This window comes from Triturus cristatus, chromosome 2_2 (assembly GCF_964204655.1).
Source record: "Triturus cristatus chromosome 2_2, aTriCri1.1, whole genome shotgun sequence".
In the NCBI taxonomy this organism is placed as follows: domain Eukaryota; kingdom Metazoa; phylum Chordata; class Amphibia; order Caudata; family Salamandridae; genus Triturus; species Triturus cristatus.
This window is the reverse complement of record NC_140582.1, coordinates 488,635,136-488,652,642: the sequence shown is the minus strand read 5'-3', so window position 1 is coordinate 488,652,642 and position 17,507 is coordinate 488,635,136.

The window sequence follows — 17,507 nt, the reverse complement described above, 5'->3', positions numbered from 1 at the left end:
TTATCCCTTTGGAATTTAAAGGCCTTATGTTTTTCAATTATATCTTCCTCCTTCTTGAGTCTGATTAGCATGTCCTCTCTGAGCTTAGTTGTTACATTGTTACACTCCATTACCTTCAGTTGTTAATTTATTTGATCTATCCACTTTTGTAAGTCAATTCTGTTGCTTTCCGCATATTTTATTAGGGTCTCCACAAGCTTTCTCAATGCATCCAAATTACTTTCCGCCCATTCCCCTAACATATTGGGGTTCTCGTAACTAGGTAAAAGCATTATGCAAAGCCCTCGTGGGATTCTGCCCACTTACAAATATTTTGATAGGGACTTATGTTCCCACCATTTAGCTTGTTCAGTTTATGAGTTTTTCAAATTTTTTTAAATAAAGTTCCTTTACATTTGTAGGGCCCCTTCTAATCTCATCATTACCCGCTTGTGCGTGTGGTTCTAATCTTGGGGTATCCGTAAACATCCAGTCTGCTGCCTCCTCCCTGCTTCATAGCACTTCGGCGGACATTGTTTTAAGCTTGTATTAGAACGCAAGGTTTCCTGTCCACTAGCAGTACCTTACCAAGCACACCTCTCTCCGAACACTGCAGGATTCTCCTATCTTGTGTGGTTTTGTTGGTTCTGCACGCGTCCTCCGACACGAGTTTCTCTGCTACTCCACAATTGGCTAGTTGCTTTCCGTCGTCCGGGGGCTGCCGCGACTTTCTCATCATGGAGACTTCTTCTTCCGGTTCACAGTCGGATTCAGCTTCCTGTCGCTCGGCCCAGTGCGAGAGGGTGTCCGTTATATCCAAGGAAGCTGCCTTAGAAAATATCGCACAAAACCTTGTTTTTAAAGTTCCCTAAATGCACGGAACGAAAACAGGGACAGACTCCACTTTCTTGGTGCAAGTTTTTTATTTTTCAAAATTCAGCTTTGCCGCCATGACGCGTTTCGGCCTTTGCAGGCCTTGATCACAAGACACGTCTACGAACCCTCCTCAAATTTTAAGTGCCAAGTGCATAAACAATATGGAAGACAGACTAACATCCTGTTTCCACATCACAGTACAAAATAGCAGGGAGTTTTGCATTTTTACATCTGGACAGAATCTTAAAAATGTGCTTAATAAATATACTATATATAAATATATATTTTACCAAAGGCGGCTGGTCTGCTGTCAGAGGGACCATGACTCTGCACTAAGTGGTCTATTAAAGTCCTAGTTCTTCTAAATGACAAAAGTGGTGCTCTAGGCAAATCCTCACCTAATTATGGAATCGGATTTCAAAATGTGCCAGTTTCTCCTATGTAAAATAACCGGTTTCTTCCTTTACGGGAAATGTAAGGCATGTAGAAATTGCCATAAAGTCCTATCCTATAATGTACCCGGTCTTGAGGCACCTAAGAGAATCATGAAGTTCATGAATTGCAATACCAGCCACACGGTGTACTGTTTGGTATGTCCGTGTGGCTTGAGGTATATTGGCAGCACCATACACCAAACTAAGGTGCGCATTTTAGAACACCTTAGAGCGATTGCCAACAGGGATGCCACGTACCCTGTAGCAAGTCACTTTGAGATGCATCACAAAAGCAACAGGGATCTGTTGAAGTTCTTTTGCATGGACCATGTCCCCATTAATATAAGGGGAGGGGATAGACAGCTACAGCTTCGTAGACTAGAGTCTAGCTACATTATAGACACCCAAACAAAAATTCTGTGGGGTCTGAATAGTGGGGAGGAATTGGCGATTCATTTATAATCATTGTTTTGAGAAAAAGTGTACTAAATTGATGAAATTTGGGAATGAATTGTGGCATCAAATGATATGAGAAAAGTTGTAAGAACATTAAGGCACAGTAGGCTCAGATGTAGTTGGTAACAACCCATTCAGGGTGATATCATGAGGATCATGATATTGAGCCTGACAATAGAAGCCCATTTATGAAGATAAAGTGTTTGAACTCGTGAACAGGAGTCACATGAATGTGTAACAAAGTTTATGTTGCATGCAGATTACTGCGAAAGGAATATGTTTCAAGGTGCACTCGCCCATTCAGGGCAGTAATGTTGGAGTTGCAATTATTTTACACTGTGGCCTTATGTTATAAATGTAACAATGCCTGTTTACTTGCATGCTGTAAGATGGCCGACACCGATGGACAGAAAGATGTCCGGTGTCCTTTGATGATTTCCGTGAACAGAATTATTTGAATCTGTCGTTTCTCTGCGCCCGCCATTATTGACAAAGGCGGTAGCCAAAACGCATCTTAGCGTACTTTATACCCAATAACTAGGGTTAATTGCTCCTGTGAGTGCTGGTGACTTTTATTGCCCTGTAGCTTAAATTTAAAGTGCGATTTTCGTTCTCGAGCATGTAGCACCCGACCGCAAGTGAAGGGACGGAAACAAAGACAAGCAGCGCGATAGATATATATATATGCACCCATTCAGGAAAACACTTGTGGCGAGTGTTCTCAGGCAGAGGTTGCAATCGTCATGCAGACGGAAATGCGTCCTTGCTAAAAAACTGTAAAATTGGCCCCGTGAGTGCAACAAATCCCTTTTGGGATGTGAGTGTGATATATATCTACACACACACACCTATATATATGATATATAGGTTTTCCACTTATCTTATGTATACTTACCTTGCATTGTAAAGGCATGCGTGGTAAAGGCATATGTATGTTAAAGGCTTGCGTTGTGAAGGCGAAGCCTTTTAAAGGCATTGTGCGGTAATGAATGCATGGTAAAGACGTGTGATAAATGCATACGTTGTTAAGTCATACAACCATCAGAGAATGTTTGGGGGAGGAATAGCAGACGATTAGAAAGAGGGCAGACTAAGAGATAGTTGTCAGACTCTTCCCTACGTTTCCGCAGGAACGACATGCAAGACGAGAGGTCCCAACTTCCCCATTTCATCTACCGTGCCCAACAGTGCCAAAGCAACAACGGTAAATCAGGGGAAGAGGGGAAGAAATAAGGAGAGAACAAAAATGGTCCCATGATGTCTCCTACTCAGGAATAAGGCCAGGCAGTCAGGAAGATTTCCTGCATTTAACAAGACAAACAGAACACATGAGTATGTGAGAGGAACATTGAAATTACAACAATGATATAGCAGTGTGGTGTATCTCTCTCTACTACCTGACCAATTCCAAGTGTGATCAGTGATTATTTTCTACAGAAAATACAAAGCACCAATGAAACGATGCCCACAATATGGAGTAAAAATAAATGTAAAAAAAAAAAAAAGAACAAAAATAGCACCCACCTATGTTATACAGGGAATGGCACACTGTAATAGGAGATCTGATAAAAAACAAACCAAATGATACCTCAACAACTCGCTAGTTGTGATGACAACATCCTGTTTTTCCTTAACTTCAGGAAGAAGTGACAGAGTATTCCTTATACTTTTTTACAGGAACATCTTTTGTGGGCATTCAAATGGAAAGACAGATCTCCAAGGACGAAGGTCCAATGCTCAGATAAGTGTATTTTTGTATTAATTATCCACAAAGCAGACACTGTTACCACAAATGCAAAGTAACTTGTTGCTGTTCCCTTTCTTATGTTTTACAGGGCAGAAGAAATCTAGGGACTGGAACGAGGATTGCTGACAAAGACTGTAGGAGCTGCAACAAAATCCAAAGAGGAACACCGAGGTCCAACCGAAAAGCCGTGACCAGGATTCAAGAGGCTGCGGGAGAGGAATTGTTGGAACCTCGAGGTAGTCGAAGGAGAAACACAGAGATCCAGACAAAAGACTGGAAGCGTACAGGTAAGTGACCTGGAAGCAGAGGATAGCGTGTTCCCGAAACACTAGAACGCGAGAATAAGAGAGTTATAAAAGTATGGTTAAGAGGTGAACTGGGAAAGGAGAGCACATCACAGGGTGATGTAGAAAAACTGTTAAAAGTGATGAGTATGACATAAAAAGTTGAAGATTAGAGGAAGCTGGGGAAGGAAGGCGATAGGAAGATAGCAATATGGAGGTGAGAGGTATCCTGAGGCAGAGCTGTGAGAGGTAGAGATGAGTAATGGAAGAGACATGGGATGATATGATAAAGATATGAATGGTATATCTATTTTATGAATCTTGCACTAATTGTAGAATTTATAACTTTAATGATGTAATTCCTATGACATCACCAGGGTCAAAGGTCACATGGCATCACTGCAGGGAAGACTTCAAAGGCTATATGATGTCAATTCATGTGATGTCGCTTCCGCTATCCCTGGCATTTTGGTTAATCGATGTGCATGAAAGAGAGACACAGTCAGAGATAGGCAGAGAGGGGAGTTAGAGATTTTTTTTAAAGAGTCAGACGTGAGGAAAACAAGAGAGTGAGAGATAATTTTATCAAACGGAATCTTGGAAGGTGGGGGCCTGTGCAATTGTCCACATAGCTCATTCCTTAAAGCGTTTGTGTCTGTTTTTTTTTTGCTATTGGAGGCTGGAGAGTGAGGAAGGAGGCCCAGCCATAGTGAGGTAAGGCAGGAAGTTTGAATGTCCCTTATTGCTGGGGATGGGATCAGAACCACAAGCATTACCCAACACTATGAAGAGCCTTATTAGAAATTCAGGTATTACCCCACTAAGGTATTACCAATGTGTTTAGGAGCGCCCTTGCAGTCCTATTAAAAGTCCCTTTAAAGTGATAGCCAGTGCTACCTCCTTAGAAGTGACAGTACTTATTGAATGTAGTATATGTTTTTTGAACAACCTAGTGTGCTCCAAAGTTTAGGCTTCGTGCATGCTTAGCTTGGTTTACTGCTGAACTCTCGGACTTAAGCAGCAATGAGTGTAGAGGCTGTGCCAACAGCCCCATGAAGGCTCCAAGGAAATGTTGGCTCTCTTACTAGTGATGTGCTCCTGCAAGAGTGCTCAAAAAGCTGTGAATACTGTTGACATCTGCTTTGACCTGCAGGTGAAGTGTTCTAATAAAGGCAAAACTAAAGCATCCTTCTGAGGCTGGAATATTAAGCACTTTTCAATTGGGTGAAAGTGACACTTCTACAGACAATACTTACAAAAATGTGAAGTGCTATATGAAAGCACTTGGGCGTCCTCTGCAAATACAAATACTACAGTTAAAAAGGTAGGAGTATTAAGTCTAGTCCCTGCAGCAGAGCTTGCATCACCAACAATTGAAGCAAAGGAGTTGCACACCCCCAGAAAGCACAGCTAGTGAGGCACATGGCCTCGCTCCTCTTTCTCTTATTTCTCCCTCTCCCTCTTTTATGCATGTGTACACAACATTCTCTACTTCTCACCTTTTCACCACACTTGATCTCACTACTTATTATCCTTTTTGTTCACGTTTTCACTGTCTCTATTTTCTTGATCTGGCTTCCAATCACTTACTGTACACTTTTCTCTTGCCCGCTCCTTTACCACAACTATACTCTATCCATCCAGTTATTTCTTTCCAATATTCACGTCTTTCTGAGCTTCTTACTCTTTTCATAGCCTTGTCTGCCTTTTTCTCCCTCATATCCCACACCTTACCTGTCCATCTCTTCTTCTTCATGAACTCTTCTACCATTTCTCTACCCCCTCATTCGTGAAGTTTTCTCTAAGTTCTCCCTCTTTGCCTCCTCCTCCTCCAGTACTCCCAAGGTATGTGTGCTTGCAGGTACAGCACTGCTATAGGACATGTGCAGAGATCCTGACGGGGCAGGGACAAGGGCAATATAAAGCTAAGTCCAGCAAGGAGGTGAAATGGTACACTGCGCCTGGGCACCAGCGAGGCTGCACAGGATCCCAACCCACGCCCATCACGTGCTAGCGGGTCAGTGGAGGAGTCAGCTGAACGATGCTGCCGGCCTCCTACAGTGGGGTGAAAATGGCTCGTCACTGCTTCTTTTTTTTATTTTTATCGAATGCTCCTTTGAAACCCAGTGGAACAGAGAATGTTTCTCCTGTAACTCGCTGATGGGAGGCATATCTTGAATGGATTTTAAAATGTGGAATGTTTGGTTGTATTAAAATATTAAATATTTTTTAAATAAAAATATATATATGTTTTTGCGAAACCAGTTCTAATTAAATGATATAGTCCGTAGATGGGTGTGGTGAGAGTGTTAAGCCAAAAGAGATGTTGATGAATCTCAAAAGTGATTTTGTGGCTTCTCGCTACCTTATCTCTCATTTGCACCGCTTCTAAATGCATGCGTGCATTCAACAGAAGCGCAGCAAGTTAACATACGTTTATAAATAATTATTCAAAAGAGGTGTTATTTCCTTTGGTCTCCTGGATAGTATATGCATGATAGACTTGTAAATGTACGTGTGTGGTGTTTTAGGCAGGGCCGGCTTTAGTGCTGGTGGTGCTCAGTACGACAACCTTTGCTGTTCCCTCTTTCAGATGCATTTCATTGTTTTATAAACAACTCATACCAGTAGTGTAGGGTGTCAGAGCACTTTGTCACACACAATACCGAGCCAATGAATCAGGCGTGTGAAAATCAGTCTGTAGGCTCTTCACAGCTGGGCTTCAGCGATGCTGGTCCTACTCATTCCCCTTCCTTCGCCGGCCTCAGTCTGCACACATTACTGCGCCCATGGGTGGGCCAAGCCAGCCCCATACGGGAGTGGGCCGGCCCAGCAGGGGACATGTAATGACGCTGCCAGCCCCACCTAACAGGTGGTTAGATTACAAGATTTCAGACAACACAGCACACTGCAAAAGATTTTCAAACGAGCATCATTGGATTAAAAACAAAAACAGCCCCCAACTGGGCCTCGGGCACTGGCCCATCGCCCGTGCCCAAATGTCCAGTTTACCAATGCAACCCTGGGTGTCAGAGACAACTGTTAACAAGGGAATGCGTCTTAACTTCACTCAACACTGTTCATCCAACATGTGATGTTGGCCAAAGTGAGGGAAACTCCAGCAGGGGAAGAGGGGGCCAGGTGGGGCAGAACAAATAATTATGCCAGGGCCACCATTTAATACCACTGGCTGTTGGTTGCTTTCGGATTCTACCTGTGCCTGGGCTTGACTGCTAGCCTTGGCCATCAGCAAATAAACAGCCTCTAAGAGAGAGCACCACTACAAGGTCTTCTGATGACTTAGAAGGGAGGAGAGGATGTGGTGTGTGACGAGGGTGGGTGGAGAGCACGGGGCAGGACAAAATGATATGATTGGTGTGATATTATACAAGGTCTGTCATTGGTAGCGCTTTCACGCACTCCTACAGATTGATGGCCCTGTGAGCAACCACGCCACTGGGGTGGTCACGTGGTGCGCAAACATACCACTAGGGGGTGGTTATGTGGTGTTAATTTATTTTTTTACATAACCGTTGAGTTCACGTAGGCACTGGCTGGCCGGCCCTGGGAGGCTGGAAACAAGAGTGAGAAATGAATGATTATTCTGCCCAAACCCGCTTATTTTGTTACTGGGGCCAATTTTAGCACTACTGCAAAACCGGCCCCCAGTAACAAAACCGGCCCCCACCCTTCCAGCCTCCTGAGGAAACGCCCCATGCCCAGTCCGTCTTTGATGATGCTGACACTGCTGAGGAGTGGCGGCACCGCCCCAGCGGTCACAAGCAACATGGCAAGGGTTGCAACGGGCAGGGTCGGACTGGGAACCACAACCGACCCTGGCAAAGTGCTCGGCCGCCCCCGAGCTCTTTGCCAGAGCCGGCTTTCAGCCGATTTTGTTACAGGGCCGATTTTGCAGCTATGCTACAAAAACGGTCCTGTAACAAAAACGGCCCTCAGGGGCCCAGAACCGGCCCCACCCGTGCGGCGCACCGGGGAATTGCCAGGTGCCTGCTCTGGCCAGTCCGGCCCTGGCAATGGGTGGCAATGGGGTTGCAGTTGCAACCCCTGGCGACTTCTGATTGCCAGTCTAACTGCTACCTTAATGTAGGTTGCCATGAGATCCCACTGTTTTTTGTCACTCATATACCGTCTTCTGTAGCATTTGGAAGAGCGCTCTCAGAAAACGGCAGCGTAACGTGGGCAAGCAAGCTCCCTGTATTCCTGGGACAGGATCTTGGGGAATGCCCTTATGGATTTGTGGGACCTTCTGACATGGAACGAGTGACACAGAAGGACTCTTTCCCAGCTCTGTCGGCATCTGCGCTTCAAAAGCCTGTTCCACTTCTTTGAGGATCTACTCCCAGTATTTGTTCAATTTGGGGCAATGCCATAGCAATTGTGTCAGGGGGTCCGTGTCTCCACACCGCTACCAGCAATTGCTGAAATCAAATCAATGTATTAAATCATTAGATTACTTAAAACCATTGCATAATAAAATACAACGTTACATTAAAATCAATATACGATAGCAGAATCAACCAATCAGACAAAAAAATCGTTTTGCCTACACATTGTGCTAAAGCGAGTGTTTAAAATAGGATCATTTGGGGGTAATGCAGCAGTAACGGCCCGCGGACACGTGCGAATACTCCTCTTAAGAAACGTGTCTAAGCATCTGCCTTTCAGCTGGGAGAGCAGGGGAGGTGCAGACGAGAGGAGTTAGTGTTTCAGTTTTTGAGGACGCGAGCTGCACAGATTAAGGGCCCGTCCCTTGGCTCGCCGCGAGGCGTGCTCCAGTTCTGGCAGGCCGCCTGAGTGGTAACGCAAGAAGAGTTTTAAGTTTTCAAAAACTTGAACAGCCAGTTTAAAAATAAGCTTGTGTGCGCAGCAACACGCAACTATTGAAAACCGTCCAAGCGTGCGTTTGTTTTGTTAATACGGAGCCGGACTGTCGGATCGCTCGACAATAACCTCACACTTTTATTGACATATTTCTCAGAAACAGATAAAGTGTCCTGTGCGTTCCAAAGGGCCTGACGCTGATGATCATTAAGTGTGCAGCACATACAAGATTGAACAGGGGTTTCTTCTCGCTACTGGAGATTTCGACCCATTGTTAATGATTTAAAGAGTTTTCTTTTGTGGACTCGAATTTATAACAGCATTTTAAAAGATCCCTTCCCTTGCTATCACCTGACTAACAAGTCCAAACTCTAGACGAACTTGAACAGGAGACGCTGGCAGGGCCGGACTGGGAACCAAAACCGGCCCTGGCAAAGTGCTCGGCCGCCCCCCTCTCGCGGGGGGGGGGGGGGGGGGGGGGGGGGGGTTAAGGGGGGGGAAGGGGGAGGGAAGGGGGGGTGGAGGTTGGGGGTGCCAACGAGCTCTTTGCCAGGGCCGGTTTTCGGCCGATTTTGTTACAGGGCCGATTTAAAAACGGCCCTGTAACAAAAACGGCCCCCAGGGGCCCAAAACCGCCCCCCTCCCTGGCGGCGCACCAGGGGATTGCCCGGTGCCCGCTATGGCCAGTCCGGCCCTGGACGCTGGTCTGGGCGAAAAAGATATATAAACATTCTTGTGATAAGTGTATCCGGTAGATCAGATTCCATCACAAAGCTTCACAGTCATAGCTGAGATTCAGTCATTCATTTGACATGCATTGGGTGGAGTGAAGGTCCTTTAAGTGTTTTATATATGGGGTTAAAAGCGGAGGATGGGACACGTGCCTAAGTATTAATTAGCTGCTATATGCGTAAAACGAGCTCCTGCAGTCAAAGACTACTGCCAAATATGTGAAGGCGCCAGTCGCCTCAATTTCACAGTTATTGCTGAAGCATGATCCCTTGTTCTTGATTTATTTTTCATCCATTACTATTAATTGGCTTTATTTAAATTAACTCCTAGTTCATTAGGGACTGTATACTCTTGAAGCCTCTTGATAAGTCTTTGTTAGCCAGTTGGGGGTTTGCTGATTAGTACTACATGATCAGCGTACAACAAATTTCAAATTGTTTTTTTACACAATTTGGGAGGATGAGCGTTGATCGATTCCAACTCACAAGTCAGGTCGGAGACAAGTAAGTTGAATAATTTAATAGTACCAGGTCAAGCACACATCTTTACTTACCCCAGTGGTTCCCAAACTTTTTGACCCATGGCTCCCTTGACCTAATTGGCAGTTGGCCGTGGCTCCCCACCATTTTTTTACCGGCGCACCGGGGTGCCGCGGCACACAGTTTGGGAACCACTGGTCTACATGAAGAATCAAGCCTAGACGTGATGAAGGATTCAGAGAGTAGCCATCACCATCATAAAACTTTATTTGCAATCACAAAGATCTTAATTGCTAGAGAAAGGCTCAAGGAGCTCTGTGGCGTTACAAGAAGTTTACATGGGGTGGGCTCTGATGAACCCAAGATGGCTCACCAGATCCCATCTACCCAGTGTTTTAAGTGTGCTGGGTCCTGCCGGTGCAGTTCTAAAAGGCAGGTGTCAGGACAATAGGTAAGGTTTACAGACACATCAGAGGAGGTCGCGCAGTAGTATATAAGTAAGCCCAGCCATATCCAAACATATTCAACCATATGCAAACCTATCCATCATGTATGCTTCCATCTATCATTTCACTCATCCATCCCTTCATCCATCCTTTCACTCATCCATCCATTATCCATCCATCCACCCTTTCACCCTATCCATCTGTACACTCATCCATCCACTCTTCTACCCATCCATCCATTCACCCATCCAGCCATCCTTTCACTTACTCATCCATCCACCCAGTCACTCATCCTTCCACCCATCTACCCTTTCAGTCATCCATCCATCCTCCCTTTCTCTCTCCATCGACCCTTTCACTTAGCCATCCTTCCATCCATCCACCCACCCATCCATCTACTCATCCACTCATTAATCCATCCAATGACCCTATCACTCATCCATCCTTTCTCTCATCCATTTATCCTTTCACTCCTTCACTCATCTATTCATCCTTTTGCCCACCTACTCTCTCTTCCGCTCACTCACCCATCCATCCTTACATCCATCCTTTCACTCATCCATCCACCCTTGCACTTATCAATTCATCAACCATCCATAATTTCACTCATCCATCCTCCCACTTACTCACTCATCATCCACCTTTTCACTCATCCATCCTTCGACTCATCCATCCACCCTTTTACCCATCCAGCAACCCTTCGACCCATACATCCAGCTGTTTACCTTTTCTCTCATCCATCCTTCCACTCACTCATCAAACCATCCATCCTCTCTCATTATCCATCTATTCAATCTTTCATTCATCCATTCACCCTTTCACTAATTCATCCAGCCATCCACCCATCCCTTCACTTACTCACTCGCTCACCTTTTCATATTAATTTTGAGCGGAGCCTTTTTGAGAAGAGGCCCATCAAGAACTTCACCCTCGCAGCAGGAGCCATTCCAGGAATGGGACAGAAACCACCCAGGGCGGAGACAGGATCCACCATAGGGGGGGGGGTGGGAAGAGCCATCACAGGTTTTGGGGGGGGACAGGAGCCACCACATGGGGGGACAGGAGCCATCACTGGGGGGGGGGCAGGAGCCATCACATGAGGGGGAACAGGATCCACCAGGAAGGGCACAGGGGTGGGCATGCAGTATTCTATTATCATCTTATCATCTTGGTGGGGTAGGGCTCCTCACCCCCTCCTGGACAAGACAACGAGACGACAGGCTCTCTTTCTAAAATGTTAGTTTTGCCATCCCCCACTGTGATGTACAGTACTTAAAGGAGATACTCCAAGAGAACTGATTTAACTGATTGTCCTCCATACTTTGTTAATCAGTGTGGGTGCGATTGTGCCATGTCTTTATTTTATCACATTATAGACTGCATGTTTGAAGAACCGAGGTTTGCTTACAATTTAGTAACAGGAATTAAGCTCTGTGGAGAGAACCACGTGCTGCCTCGGTGTAATCAGGGCCGGTTCTACGATTTTTGGGCCCTGGGCAGAAAGGGAATGTGTGAGGCCCCTCTAAATTGCAGAAACATGACACATGACGCATTCAGGGTTGTTTGCATCTGAATGGATGCCCCTGCGCCTGAAGCTACAGCCCCTCCCTCTCAGTCACCTTCAAACACCTCTTAACAGCCCATGAAGGGCTGAAGGTGTGAGGGTTGCCATCCCGCTGTGCCTCTCCAATGCTGCTGGGTATCTGAGCTCTGGTACTGCATCGGAGTCTGTTACAACGAGTGTTGCGCTGCGGCTGCAATCTCCCACATCCTGTGCGGCGGCGCGGCGCCCCTGGCTTCTCATCACGGCGCACCGGGGTACCGCGGCGCACACTTTGGGAACCACTGACTTACCCTGTCGAAAGTGGAAATTCAACGGGACACTCTTTGTCCATCTCCGTTCCTCACTCTCATGCTGGTGTTATGGTGCAAGAGTTATAATGACATTAATAGGTTTAATGGGATGCCCCAATTGGCCAATATCTCCCATAACTTATTCCTAGAAACATGGTCAAAAGCAGAATTAAAATCTATGAAGCATAGAAACAGAGAGGTATTAAAAGCCAGGTTTTTATTAATAAGTAATGTTAATGCTAATAGATTTTTTGTTGCACCTGTTCCTTGATTAAATCATGTTTGATTTAATGGAATGATATTTAGTGGCTTAGATCTTTTAACTGGAAAGCCACAAACTATTTTGCATCATTGTCCAACAGAGTTATTAATTGATAGTTCGAGGGGGAGGTCTTGTCTCCTCCTTTGCATATCAGATGTATTATTGCCCCTCGCCATGAGCCTAGAACCAACTCTGTTTCAAGCACATAATTATTAACTTTCATAACTTTCTTGACCAAAATTCCTGTTTGCGAATAAGACTTATAGTAGACCATGGGGTCCTGGTGTGCTGTCTTTTCGTCCAGCTTTGATAATAGCTGCAATTTGCCCTGGCTCAGTCAGTCAGTGCCTTGGCTCAAGTTTTAGTGGTTCACTTGATGTCATTGATGGAGCAGGGTTTTCGCGAAATAAAACCTGCTCGGATCATACTTCTCATTGTGTGGATTATTAACAAAGTCTTGTGAAAATTAACAGTGAAAAATTCAAAACAGGGAGAACATGAGATTGCGCAAATGCATTCTGGAAAGAGATTAGTATTTCCAGTGCTTTTCTAGTAGGCCGCAAATGTGAATGATTAATGCAGAATCTCTGTTTGCTTGGGTTTTAGTGTAGAGAACAAAATAAAATGAAGTTATTGAAATTGTTGAAGACCTTGTTTAGAAAAGATGAGCCTCCATCTATTAGAGAGGGAATTCCTGTACCGCCTGAGGGTACGCCTGCTTCTTTTATGACATTTGAAAGAGGATATCACACGCGTACAGGTTGGAAATTTGGGTGAAATATACAGAAGGAAATGGGAATATGGCGTTTCCAGAGTATGATACTTTTAACGTGAGGATTTTAGAAAACCTGAGACATCAAATGAATGAATTAAGATCAAATCCTAGACCGATGCAGTATGAAGCACTTGATGAATGGGAACATGAGGCTTACAAAAGAGATAGAGACAGGTCTGAGAATAAATACAGAAATACAGTAAGTAGATAATCAGAGGTGAAATGGGAAGCTCAAATAAAGAAGTGGAGGAGAGATGTGATAGCAGTAGGCGAAGGATTATATCCAGTTGTTTTAGTAGAGAATCAGGAAGGAGGAAAGTGTAAAGAGAAAAAGAAAAATGTTGTGGAAACCTGTTCAGATTCAAATGAGGTAGATAACGAGTTGTTGGAGAAATTATTGTTAAATAGACCTCTACCATATCTGGAAGAACAAGAAAGAATTACCCCCAAGTGCTCCATTGATTCAGGTAGAAGTTCCTCAGGATTCTCAAAGGAAAAATACGAATCTAGTGAGCCAAATGAAAGATGATTTGACAAAAAAGATTACTAAATTGAATTTGAATGCAGAGGCTTTGTCAGTCCCCTTGACTATTGGTCCTATAGTTCCATTGTATAGTGAGGGCCAGAGTATTTCACAAGAGCATGCATTAACAGTGCCTGTTAACAATAGGATTAGTGGTGGTGCTGGTGCAGGTGAGTCAGGATCATTGATCGATATTTCAGAAAGGTTAGTGGAAACCCCAAAGCATAACGTGCTAATAGAACCAAGGAGACTAGTGCAAAATGCAAGAGAAGTGACACCTACATCAGGAGGTTCAATAGGGCCATCTCCAGAAGAATTGGATGAATGGATTAGAGGGATTGTGTCTAATAAAAGTAATACGAGCATGGATGTGAGTAGATTAAAAGAGGATTTGGAAGAAATGATTGCAGGTACTATTAGTCCTGAAAGATTGAGTAAATATCAGGAGGAAGAGTTATTATTTTTGTGTAAGAATATTACAAGGAGAGCGAAGAGGCTTCATGGGAGATTTGCTGAAGTTGCACAGACCTATGGTGTTGACATAGAAAAATTTAAAGCTTTACCGAAAACTTATAGATTGGATTTTAGTGACAAGGACTTGGAGAGTTTGAATGCTTCAAGAAAGCAATTGCAAATTAAGGAGCTGATTAATACATTGAGACAATGGGGTGAATTGGAACGTTGGAAAGGCAGATGGGCTAAGAAGAAACAATTGCAAATCAAGGGGCTTCATCAATGTTTCAGGTAAGAGAGACAGGTACAGAGACAATGACTAAAATGATATATCCAATGAGAGAGGTGCCATGAGGTGGATACGTTCATGTCCCTTGGTCAAGGAACGGTATACTGTTTTTTACAAATGCGTTCCCTAGATTGAGAGAAAAACCAGTTGAGTGGTGTAAACAAGTAGAGAGGTTTGTAAAGGTTTCATAGATCTTGTGGAAGGATTTAGACGGTTTATTTGATATTATGGTTCCAGCTGATTTGTGGGTTGAGTGTAAACTTGCTGTAGATTGGCCAAAAGAAGAATATCCCAGAGATACAAAGACTCGAGCACCATCAGATGAAGTGATGAAAAAATACAATCAGGTCATTACCTATTTAAAGGGAAAGATTTCACCAAAGGCGGCAGATTGGGTAAAAATAGATAGAACGACTCAGGAAACGAAAGAAACAGTTCATGCTTATTGTGAAAGACTTTTACAAGTGTTTAAGCAGTACAGTGGTTTTGAGAACATTACTGATAAAGATATGGGACATTTTGTATACAGGTTTGTGTTTGGATTAAAACCGGAGATTAGTAATAGGATTCAGCAGCATTTGATTTGTTGGCAAAATAAAGGTATGGATGAGATAATGCGGTATGCAAAATATTGTAGTGATGATATCGAAACAAGACACAAAAAGTTTAAAGAGAAATTAATGTGGGCTCAGATGAAAGTGGCACAGAAAGGTAGTAATTTTGTAGATTTTTCTCAAACAGGTTTTCAAGGAAAGGGTCAGAATCAGAATGTTCAGGATGGTCAGATTGCTGCCATGGGAGGAGTCATGGTGAATGGTGGTGTTCTTACATAAGGAAAGGGAAGAGGTAGAGTTAATAAGGAGGATATGAAAAAGAAATATCCGTGTTATGCGTGCGGCAAGCTGGGACACTGGAAGCGCGCTGTGTAAAGCTTTCTTAGGGAATAATGAGATGAATCAAAACTCTAATAAACTGGTGCAGGTCAAAACGAATAAGAATCAACAACAACAACAGGTGATAACACAGGTTCAAATACCACAAGCCCCGAAGCCAAATGAAAATGTGAATGCTCAGGTTGAAGGATACAGTACGAATGTAGGTTTTCATACGGGTGAATCAGTTAATAAAAATGTACAAATGGCTCCACAATATTGGTTGAAGTGCCAGGAGAGTGATTCAGATACATCTCAATGACAGTATCTGAGGGGATGGAGGAGTGCGTGCTTGGCGCATCTCTAGAGGTAAATCAGTGTGGTCCTTTTGTGGATGGAGAAGTAGAAGGCAAGTTGATTACATTCCTTGTAGACACTTGTGCTATCCGTTCCACTGTGAGAACTGTGGAAATCCCTAACCTACCCCTCTCAGGAGATACTATCCAAGTCGTAGGTGTTTCAAACCAATTGATCAAAACTCCAGTGACAAAATCAATGAAAGTACAAATTGGAGATTTTCTAGACTTGCATCGTTTTGTGGTGTGTGATACAAGTCCAGTTAACCTGCTAGGTAGAAATGTACTATGCAAGATGAATTGCACCATCTATTGCACACCGGATGGAATTCCATTTCATACTCAGGATGAGGATGTGGTGTTCAAAATGATGATGGCAAGGCAAGAGACAGAAGTAAATGATTTGTATCATTTATTTACAGCAAAGGATTTGCCTGTTGAGCTGAGAGGCACAACGTTGACTGATGTGTGGGACTTTTCAGGGAAAGACATTGGACTAATGAAAGGAGTTGATCCTATTCAGATTTCAGTCAAACAAGGTGCAGAATTTCCAAAAATGCCACAATACAAAATGAGTCCTGAAACTATTGCAGGAGTAACACCTGTAATGATCGAATGCCAGATTACAACAAGGATTTTGCTTTATTCTGCTGCGAAAGAGACGGTTGTGCACTTTTGGTTCTAATGCAAATTCATGGAACAACACGTCGTCCAGTGGCATATTTCTCTGCAACACTAGATTCAGTGGCTGCAGCTGTACCAGGATGTTTGGAAGCAGTTGCTGCTACTTGTGTGAGTTTGGAACAGAGTGAAACGATTGTGATGGGACATTCTTTGAGACTGTATGTGCCACATTCTGTTGAGATATTGTTGACACAAACTCAAACACAGCACCTTACAAGCAGTCGATTGACAAAATATGATAGAGTGATTCTTGGAGCTGATAATGGGACTGTGACAAGATGCACATATTTGAATCCAGCTACTTTGTTACCGAATCCAGGTTGTGAGGAAGTGGTGGATATAGCTGATTATGATTGTCTGGCTATGACTGAGCTGTGTACAAAAACAAGGCCTGGTATAAAAGATATAATATTGTCTGAATCAGATTCCATAATGTTTGTGAATGGATCATGCTTGAGGGATGAAAAAGGTATCTTACGTGCTTCATACGCAGATTTTTAGTGGCCATGGTCCTTGAAGCTTCATGCTTGAGAGGAGTAAGTTCAACCCAAATTTCGGAACTGGTTGCATTGACAGGGGCATGCATCATTGGCAAAAAGTTGAGAATAACCATATTCACTGATAGTCAATATGGTTTTAGAGTTGTCCATGACTGGACAATTGTGGTTGCAACTTGGATTTTTAATCTTGTCTGGTTCACCAATTCGAAATGGAAATTATGTAAAAGAGTTATAGGTTGCACTACAATTGCCCAAAGAAATTGGAGTTGTAAAGTGTTCAGCACACAAATCGGGATACGAATAAATTACAAGTGGAAATCGCTATGCAGATCAAGTCACATGATTTTGTGCTCAAAATTCAATTTGGATCAACGAAAGTACGCAGAAATCTGATATAAATTCTCATCTGATGTTTTCTTCTGTGGAGACATGGGAAGAGATTTGTTAACTGCAGGAGGAAGCTAGTGAGAAAGAAAAATAAATTTCGATCAATGCAGATTGTTCACGTAGTTGAAAAAGTATCAGATCTCCGGGTGAACCGGGCGAAATCGGGGGCTTACCCCTTCAGTGACGACACTGTGGAGACAGAAGTGCTAATCAATGACTCTGCCCTTAAATGGTATCCAAATACATTTCGCGACCTCTGTATTTTTTTATACCGGAC